Below are 10,892 nucleotides of genomic sequence, written 5' to 3'. Positions count from 1 at the left end.
GGACATGTATGTAACAGTGCTTACCACCAAGCCTGGTGACCCAAGTTTGATCCCTGGGACTCACTTAATAGAAGGAGGGAAGTGACTCCAGAAAGTTGGCCTCTGACCTTCACAGGTGTGGTGTGGCATGTGGGTAGCCACTCACATATCTGCAAACACATGAAAATAATTTTCATGTAAGTAAGTCCGTACAAAAACTTGTACCCAAACGTTCACAGTAGCATTCATAATACTCAAAAAGTACAAGCAATTTAATTTGTAAGTTCATGAATGGGTGAATAGCATGGGACCAAACTACACAGTGGAATATTATTTTACCATGAAAAGGAATGAAGTAATAGATCTGTACTTTAAGATGAACATTGTGCTGGGTGGAAGAATCCGGTCACGTTCTATATGATTCTGTTTGTGTGGCATTTGTGCAGAGCAAGTATCTTAGTTCCTTTCCTGCGGCTGTGATAAAGCAACTTATAGAAGAGTTTATTTGGGGTTCACAGTTTCAGAGGCTTAGAGCTTGTGTCTTAGTGAGGGTTTCTATTGCTGTGAACAGACACCATGACCAAAAGGCAAGTTGGGGAGGAAAGGGTTTATTTGACTTACACTCCAGCATTGCTGCTTGTCACTGAAGGAAGTCAGAACAAGAACTCAAGCACGGCAGGACCCCAGAGGCAGGAGCTGATGCAGAGGCCATGGAGGGGTGCTCCTTACTGGCTTACTCCTCATGGCTTACTTAGCCTACCTTCTTATAGAACTCAGGACCAGCAGCCCAGAGATGGCATCACCCACCATGGGCTGATCCTTTCCTCATTTATCACTAATTGAAAAAATGTCTTACAGCTAGATCTCATCGAGGCATTTCCTCAGCTGAGGCTCCTTCCTCTCTGATGAGCTTGTGTTGAGTTGACACACAAAACCAGCCCAGTACAGTCTGTGACCATTATGGTGGAGAATATGGCAACAGGCAGGCAGGCATGGCACTAGAGCCATAGCTGAGAGCTTCCATCTTGAGACACAATCAGGAAGCAGAGAGCACATTGGAAATGATGTGGGCTTTTTGAAACCTCAAAGCCTGCCCTAAGTGACACATTTCCTCCAACAAGGCCACCTAGTCCTTCCCAAAGAGTTCCACCAACTGAGGACCAAGCATTCAAATACCTGAGCCTATGGGGCCATTCTCATTCAGTTGACCATTCACAGTGGGCAAGTCCATATGGACAGAACTCAGATGAGTGATTGTCGGTAAGGAGGAGAGGTAATGGAAAAGGACTGCTAACAGTAATGGAGCTGAAAATGGTCAACAGTCAGTTATGATAGCTTCACAGCCTTGTGAGTTTATTTAAAAACTGTGGCATCATTCACTGTAATGAACCTTTCTCTGTCCCTCCAACCAGCTCCCAGATAATGACACAGAGACGTATTATTAAGTATGAAAACTAGGCCTTAGTTTAGGCTTGTCCCATTAGCTCTTAAAAATTAGTCCATTGATATTAATCTACATTTTGCTTTGTGGCTTTTTACCTTTGTTTCATCCTGGATGTCACACTCCCTCCATGTCTCCTTGGCATCTCCCCTGTGCCGTGATTACCTCCTCCTCTTCCTGTCTCTCCCCAGAAATCCCACCTACACCTGCCTAGCTATTGGCCGTTCAGCTTTTTATTACACCAATCACAATAATACATTTTCACACAGTGTACAAATATCCCATAACATTTCACTCCAAAAGGGTGAGTTTTACAGTATCTGAATTAAAAAGCAAGAACAAAGACAAACACGAGGTGGAAACTAATCTCACAGCCAGAAAAATCAATAATCATGTACACTCACTTCATTCAAATCTGACCAACTGGATCAATTGGGGAAAAAAACTTTAAAAGAAGTATATTTAGGGTAGTCAGGAGAAACTTAAGCTACCAGCTGTTAAAAAGGAACAAGATCTGTGAACCTAGTAATGACGGAAATGAAACAAGAACAATTGAATATGAGAAAAACAAGTATAAATCTTGGAAAGAAAAGTATATAGTAATTTAAACTGTAAACATGAGAACAAAGTCTAGGCCAGGGGAGACTGCCCTAGCAGGGAGGGCCTTGCTGCACAGGCATGAAGACTCATGTTAAAAAAATCTGCATGCGGAGGTGCATCTTGTAATCCCAGTGCCGGGGAGGCAGAGACAAGAGGGTTCCTGTGGCTCAGGCTATCGACAGAACAACTAACAACTGCTGGAGAGGATGCAGAGGAAAGGGAACGCTCGTTCACTGCTGGTGGGATTGCAACCTGGTGACGCCACTATGGAAATCAGTGTGGGGAATTCTCAAAAAGCTAAAAGGAAACCCACTATATGGCCCAGCTGTACTAGACCTTGGCATACGTCCAAATGACTCAACATCTTACTTCACAGATACTTCATCAGCCATATGCATTACTGCTTCATTCACAACAGCTAGGAAGTGGAAACAATCTAAATGTCTTTCGGCAGATGAATGGAGCAAGAGAACGTGGTACATGTACACTATGAAATACTATTCAGCTGTAAGGAAAAATGAAAGCATGAACTTTGCAGGTAAATGGATGGAAATGGGGAAAAAATGCATTGAGTGAGATAACTTAGATCCAGAAAGACAAGCGTCCCATGTTCTCTCTCAGTGGAGGCTCCTGGCCCCAAATCTTTAGATACGAGTACCTAGCCTGGAGTAACTACAGAAACCAGGAAAGTGAAAATGGACAATTGCCGGGATTTGGGGGTGGGGTGGAAGCAGTGAAGAGGGGAATAGCAGAGTACAAGAGGGGGGAAATGGAAAAGGGAGCCTCTTTAGACAGCGGAGGGGGAGGGAAACACCAAAGGAGGGAGGCGGGTAAAATAACAATAAGGGTGTCTGAAAAAGCCATAAGGAATCCTAAGGACTGTCCAAGAGACTCCCAAAACATACAGCCTACTTCTATTGCCCTTGGTGACTTCCCAGATATGGAAGGTAAGCCCCTATTGTTAAAGATAGCATGCACTTCAGAAACAGAGCCCAGAGACCCCCAAGCTGGACCTGACCCAAATGGTCCCCTCACTGAGATTTTATGGTACCAGAAGGTACCATGCAAGCTTCCAAAGGAGAGAGGCAACAAGCGGTTCTACTCAGCTATGATGCCTATGAACCACGTCAATGACCAGCATGGCACAATAACCCTAAGAGGCGGTAATGGCACACAGACCTTGGCTGTAGCCAACAGCCCTTTAATTGTGCTTTGAGACCTGTTCAACAAGAAGGAAAACATGCCTGGTACTGGAAACCTAGCCGACTACTCAGTGCTGGTGAAGTCATGGTTATTGAAGGAAAATCTACAGCCATTAATTTACCAAATCAGCATAATCCCTAACCACAATCTAAACATTTATCCTCATACCCACAGACAAGTGTAGTCACCTAAAATTCAATCCTGTGTTGAATCCACTTCTGTATCTCATGCTTTCTTGTATCTTTTGGGCATTTTATGCTGATCAAATTGTTACTGTTTCATAAAAGTGGGTTTTTGTTGATTCGTTTGGTTGGTTGGTGTTTTGTTTTGTTTAGCACTCCATGCATGTCTTCCTTGGTCCATAACTGACTTATAAGGAAGGGTCTTATTTTTTTAGAAAGGCTAACATTACAATGAATGGTCCTCATAGAGTTCAGACACCACAGAAAAGTGTTTGAAACAAGAAATTCTAAAGAAATGATTTTTAGCAAACAACCTAATGAGTCCTTAAGTTATTCAAAAGTAGATTAAAAAGAAACAATTGCACATGCAGGGATTAAAAACTGTCTTAGGACTGCAAAATAGTGCCAATTTAACTCCTAGGAACAGAATATTAAGTAGTAACTTCAGACAGTGGGACAAAAATGTTTAGTGTGTCATAAGATGGCAAAGTGAGAAAGAATCCACTAATTGAATAGACAAAAAATTTAAAAAACCTAAAGGCTGTGTGTGTGTGAATTTATAGAGAATTGGTTATTAGATGAATTGACAATTAGGCAAAGTGACTTTGCATTTCAATATCGCCGCAATCTGAATATTCATTTCCTGTTGGATTTGCTTCTCCTCTCACGTATGACTTCAGCTTTTTCTCGTTTGTTGCACATTTCTTATAGAATTAATTGCTGCTTCAGTGACATTTGGGTTTTTTTTTTTTACTGATTATTAAAGCAATATGTGTTCATTATAGAAAATCAAAAAAATCTGTAATAGCAGAGAAAAGGAAACAAAACTCATCTATGATCCCATCACCTGGAGAGCACCAGAGTTTCATCTGAACAAGTGTCATCCCTGTCTGGGTGGCATGGAGGCCAAGGTGGTGTGCATGCCTACACTGTGTTAAATGCCAACTGATAGACCATAGATGGTGTTGTAATTCTATCCAATTCTTGGTTTCTTTTTGTTGATTTGAGATTTTTCTTTAATGGATAACACTACATTAGATGGATTTTTTAAAAATGGTGTTATATTTTATTTATTTTATAAGCTTATGTGTGTAGATAGGTGGTCAGGCACATGCCATGGCACTGGTGTGGGAGTCAAAAGACAGGTCTGAGGAATTGGTCCTCACCTTCTACCATGTGGGTTCTGGGAACTGAACCGGGGACATGAAACTTGGTAGCAAGCACCTTCACCTGCTGCGCCATCTCGCTGGCCCTTGAACAGTTTAAAATGTATAACTTTCTGCCTTGATGATTTTTTTTTCTTTCTGGAAAAAAACTCAAGTATGGGATGCTGAAGTCACAAATTCTTATTATGTCTAACTTAATTCTGACGTTTCTAAAAAGAGAACACTGAGGCCTAGTGAGGAGGGAGGAATTACATGAGCCCATACAGCCTCTGCATAGCCCAAGACCTAGCTCCTCCCTCTCCCAGGAATGCCTCCATGGTCATGTGTTTTGAGGGTCCTTTAGGATGGTAAGCCATCCCAGACATCAGGGATCCTCTGCTCTCCGAGGCCTTTCCATTTGTCACTATGTCCCATTAAATTAAAGACCCTATAGGAGTTGTCCAATAACCAAGTCCTTCAAAAGGAATTGTTAGGAAGTTCTGAAGCCTCACCCTGGGGCAAAACATTACTAGGCTAAAGTGAATCTCCACAGAGCCTTTGTAGGCTCCTAAAAGTCCAGACCTTCAATGGAATGCTTGTTTTTGTTATAAATTAAGATTTTTTTTTTTTAAAGATTTATTTATTTACTTATACAGCATGTATGACTGCAGGCCAGAAGAGGGCACCAGATCTCATTACAGATGGTAGTGAGCCACCATGTGGTTGCTGGGAATTGAACTCAGGACCTCTGAAAGAGAAGTCAGTGCTCTTAACCTCTGAGCCATCTCTCCAGCTCCCTATAAATTAAGATTTTTAATAATAAAATATAAGATAAAACAAAAACTAATACATCTGGATAGGACAAAATAACAATAGAAAAGAGCCCAACAGAAGGCACATGAAACAAATGTAGCCACTCGTTCACACACTCAAGAATCCCTTAAAACCACTAGCTAGAAGCTGTAAGACATACTCAAAGGACAGATAGGGTAAAAAGAAAGAGAAACACACATACACACACACACACACACACAAATAAAAATAAAAAATAAGATAAAGTGAAATAAAAATTAAAAAAAAAAAAGCCCTGACATGTGACAGGGGACTTCCAGTGATGTCACTGAGTTCATTTTCTGTTGGGCATCCAGTGCTGGGCACACAGCCTACCCTTAAGAATAATTCATTTCCCCAGTGAGACTCTGTTAGAGATAACTAAATTTTCATTGACAAGTAGTTATCAGTCAGAGACAGCTTCTGGGTTAGGGATGGGGACATGTTTCCGCTTTGTTCAGCTCCAGGACCTCATCTTGTACAGACCCGTGCAGGCCCTGTGTGTACTGCCTCAGTCTCTGTGAGTTCATACGAGCATCAGTCCTGTTGATTCAGAGGGCCTTGTTTCCTTGGTGTCCTCCATCCTCTGTGGCTCTTACATCCTTTCTGCCTCCTCTGCCACAGGGTTCCCTGACCCCTGAGGAATTTGATGGAGACATAAACCAAGTTTTTATTCTCAGCAAGAGAACAAACAGGGCCACTAGCAACTGGACAAGTGGGTTTGCAGCGCAGGACCCTTCATGAATAGTCACACACTTGTGTTGGCAACCACTGTGGCCCAGAGCTCTTCTTCTGACCAGACTCTGATGGGCACTTCCAGTCCAGGAACTTCAAAATGTGAGACACCCTCTGTGGCCTTCAGAAGTGGAACAAGTCTGGGGCAGGCTCAGGTGACTGTATTGTGAGAAACACAAAGGACTAATGAAGGGAGACTCCATCTACAAAGGACTCGCACACTGGTACAAAGCGAGACGCGGAGATGGGCGTGGCCAGATGTGATGGTTTGGATCTGCAATGCTCCCCGTGGGCTCACGTGTTTACACACTTGATCTTCAGCTAGGCATCGTTTGGGGCGGTTATATACACAGGGCAAGATGAGGCTCAACTTCATTTCTCTCTCTTTTTTTCATTTGGCAACAGTTGTCCCAGCACCACTGTGTTACTGGAGAGCCTTCTTTTCCCCTCCTCATTGAAAACTGGTTGACTGGGGATACAGCTCAGTGGTAGACCACTTGCCTGTCATGCATGAGGCCTGATGCATGCTCATGTGTGCACACACAAACACATACACTCCATCAACTACCCAAAGTTTGAGTTTATTTCTAGTCTTTAATTCTATTCCATGATCTATGTATCCATCCTTTTTAATTTTTGATGTTAATATAAATTACAACATTTCTCCCTTCCCTTCCCTTCCCTTCCCTTCCCTTCCCTTCCCTCCCTACTCTTTTTCAAATCCATGGTCTCTTTTTACATGAATTGTTATTACATGCATGTATGTTTTTGTACATACATCTATATTTCTAAATATAACCTACTCGTTCTATATAACATTACTTGTGCATATAGTTTTTACAGCATTATTTTGATTACTATATATTTGTGATAAATCTTGAAATTACTCATTCTTTTTTCAAGTTTTATTGAGAATTCAAGATTCTTTCCAATTTCGGATAAATCTGAGGATCACCTTTTCCATTTCTGAAGGAAAATAAAAAGAAGCCCACTGAGATTTAAATGGGGATGGCATTGAACCTGTAGTCTTGTTCAGAGTGTTGACATCTTGCTCATGGTCCACTTTCCAGGCCACGAACATTGGATGTCTTTCCATTAGTTTATATTTATTTTCCTTTGGTACTATTTTGTTTCAGTGTCTTACCTTCTTGGTTACACTTATTTCTAAGTATCTTGTCTCTTTCTTGATATCTCCAATGGGATTGCTTGCTTGCTTCCTATTTTGGATTGTTCGTTGCTAGTATGAGAAAATTCAACTGATTTTTATAACTTACTTTTTGCCCTGTAACTTTGCTGAATTTGCTTGTTAGTTTTCATAGTTTTTGTCAAGTCTTTAAAATTAGTAACTAGCTTCATATCAATTGAATATAAACAATTTTGTTTCTTTCTAATCTGGATGCTTTTAATTGCATTTTTAAGAATTTGCTTTTTCAAAAGGTCTGTCATTCAGCATAGTAACTGTGGATAATAATAATGTATACTTGAGTATACATTATTACTAAGAGTAGTTTTCATTTATATTTAAAATAATTTCACACATGAGTACTGTGCTGGATAGTTTTATGTCAATTTGACACAAGCTAAAGTCACTTGAGAGGAGAGAACCTCAACTGAGAAAATATCTCCATAAGCTTGGGTTGTAAGCAAGCCTGTAGCATTTTCTTGATTAGTGATCGGTAGAGGAGGGCCCAGTCCATTGTGGGTGGTTCTATCTCTGGGCTGGTGGTCCTGGAGTCTATAAAAAAGCGAACTGAGCAAGCCATGAAGAGCAAGCCAGTAAGCAGCACCCCTCCATGGCCTCTGCATCTGCTCCTGCCTCCAGGTTCTTGCCATGTTTGTGTTCCTGTCCTGACTTCCTTCAGTGATGGACTATGACATGGAAGTGTAAGCCACATAAATCCTTTCCTCCCAAGTTGCTTTGGTCATAGTTTTCATTATAGCAATAGTAACCCTAAGACAAGTACTATATTTACATCATTTAAACCCCTCCTTCTCCTGCCTCCAACTCTCCCTATGGCCTCTGCTCTCTTTCAAAATTATTGACCTCTTATTCTTTAATCACTATTATTACAAATAAATACAACCTGCTGAGTCCACCTAGTGTTTCTCATGTGTATTTATTTAGGGCTGACCACTTGAGACTGAATAACCCGTCAGGGAGCTCATCCCTGGAGAAGACTGATTTCCCCCTCTTGTAACATGAATCTTAAAAGGTCTTATTCAATAAAAAACACGGAGCCAGATATTGAGGTGAATTCTGAAAGATCAGAGAAGCAGAACAAGCCACATCTAACCTCATCTCGCCAACTTCTCAGCTGATCCTGTTTCCTCAAACTGGAAGCCTCTGAGTCCTCATCCAAATGGATCTCAGCTGAACTGCTGCTAAAAGCCTAAAAACTTAAAAGCCTCTAGCTCTTGGTTGTAGCTGGAGTTTTCCTACCTGGCCCACAGTCAGGGTAAATCTCTCTCACCTGCCAGTCCCACAGCTACTCAGACCCGACCAAGTAAACACAGAGACTTATACTGGTTACAAACTGTATGGCCGTGGCAGGCTTCTTGCTAACTGTTCTTACAGTTTAAATTAATCCATTTCCATTAATCTATACCTTGCCACATGGCTCGTGGCTTACCGGCATCTTCACATGCTGTTTCTCATCGTGGTGGCTGGCAGTGTCTCTCTGACTCAGCCTTCCACTTCCCAGCTTTATTCTCCTCCTTGTCCCGCCTACACTTCCTGCCTAGCCAATGGCCAATCAGTGTTTTATTTATTGACTAATTAGCAACACATTTGCCATACAGAACATCCCACAGCACTTAGTCCTCACGCCTTATATACCTTTCTGCTTCCTACCACCACTTCCTGAGATTAAAGGCATGTGTCTTTCCCAAGCAAGACATGAGATCTCAAGTGCTGGGATTGAAGGTGTGTGTGTCACCATGCCTGGCTGTTTCCAGTGTGGCCTTGAACTCACAGAGATCAGATGGCTCTCTGCCTCTGGAATGGTAGGATTAAAGGTATGTGGGCCACCATTTTCTGGCCTCTATGCCTATCTAGTGGCTGTTCTGTTCTCTGACCCCAGATAAATTTATTAGGGTGCACATTATATTGGGGGACAAATATCACCACACCCTCTCTAAAGCCATTAGTCATCTGTAGCTGTGCATCTCAGGGTGGGGCCTTGTGAGATCTCCTCCCAGCCATGTTGGCATGTCGCTGAGTGTTCCCATCGTCCATCTCTTGCTTAGGAAACCATATTGTTGAAGCTTCGTGGGTGCACACATAGAAAACACTGTCTCACAGAGGATGTCCTTGTCCTCTGACTCTTCCAGTCCTTCTGCGCCTATTCCATGATGTCCCCTGGGCCTTCGATGCAGGAGTTATGCTGTAGACGTATCAGTCTGGACTGGACACCTCACGGTCTGTTGTTTGCATTCCGGCCAGTTGTGGTTCCCTGTAATGGTCTCCACCTACTGCAAAAAAAAAAAAAAAAAAGAGGCCTCTTTGAGGAGAGCCGCACTTAGTATCTATAGATGCCGAGTATTGTATACTTGGAACGTGCTAAGAATAGATTTAAAGCATTCCTACCACAAACAAATGCTAAGGAGGTGGGGTAAGGTGTTCACAAATTTGATTCAGGCATCCCAACATGTATGCATATTTCAAAACAGCATGTTGTATTCCACAAATATATATAATTTTTGTCAATTCAAAAGTAAATAATTGATCCTTTTCACGCGAGAATGGATATTGTTCTGATTCTCTGACTATAACTTTTGGTTTAGTGTTGAAAAGAAACAGCGAGAGGAAGCATTCTGGACACACTCTGGACCCTGGGCAGGGGACGCTTCTGGCTGTTCAACACAGGGTATGATGGGACTACGGTTTTTCTGTTGTTGCTTTTATAAATGCCCTTTATAAGGTTGAGAATGCTCCCTCTACACATTTGTTGGGTGTATTTATAACTAGCACCTTGCTCCTATTCATTTATTTCACAGCACTGATGGAGGACTTGCTGCATATGCCAAGTGAAGCATATTCTCGGGAACAAGGACAGGTCCCTGTTATTTTCTAGATCACAGTGAAGTGGAGGAGATGAGCACTGTCCTTGTTTCTGTGATATAAAACACTTTCACCAAACACCTCCAGATCATAGCTCATCACTGAAGGAAGCCAAGGCGCGAACTTGAGATGGACACGGTGGAGAAACGCTGCTTGCTGATTTGCTCTTCACCTTGCTCACAGACTTATGCTTAGCTCTCTTTCTTATACTGCCCGGAACCAGCTTTCCCGGGAATGGCGCTGCCCACAGTGGGCTGGCTGGGCTCTCTTACATCAATTATTAATTAAGATAATCCCCTGCAGACATGCCACAGGCCAATGTGCTCTATGCAATCCCTCAATGGAGTCTATCCTTTCATATAATTCTAGGCTGTGTCATTAATAATTAAAGCTAACTAGGACAAGCACCTAGGCAGACCTTCACAACACCAAATGGTGAGTGGCTTAGGGAGAAAGAACAGAAGAATCGACTCTTCTGTGGAGGAAAGAGGAGGTATCTTGGTTTGAGTGCCCTGAAAACAGAGCAGGAGGCAAGGACTCAGGAGCAGGGCATTTATTTGACCTTTCAGTGACCTCAGGACTCAAGTGTGAGGAGAGGGCAGGCATCAAACTGCAGAAGAAGGCAGGCCATGGAGGGTGCCAAGTTCAACTGGGTGTACCTGGGAACAACGGGAGCTCTGTTCGAGAAGACCAAGGAATTGTTCAAAATGGAGAGT

The sequence above is a fragment of the Peromyscus eremicus genome, chromosome 2, assembly GCF_949786415.1.
Source record: "Peromyscus eremicus chromosome 2, PerEre_H2_v1, whole genome shotgun sequence".
In the NCBI taxonomy this organism is placed as follows: Eukaryota; Metazoa; Chordata; class Mammalia; order Rodentia; family Cricetidae; genus Peromyscus; species Peromyscus eremicus.
This window is presented reverse-complemented; position numbering follows the sequence as displayed.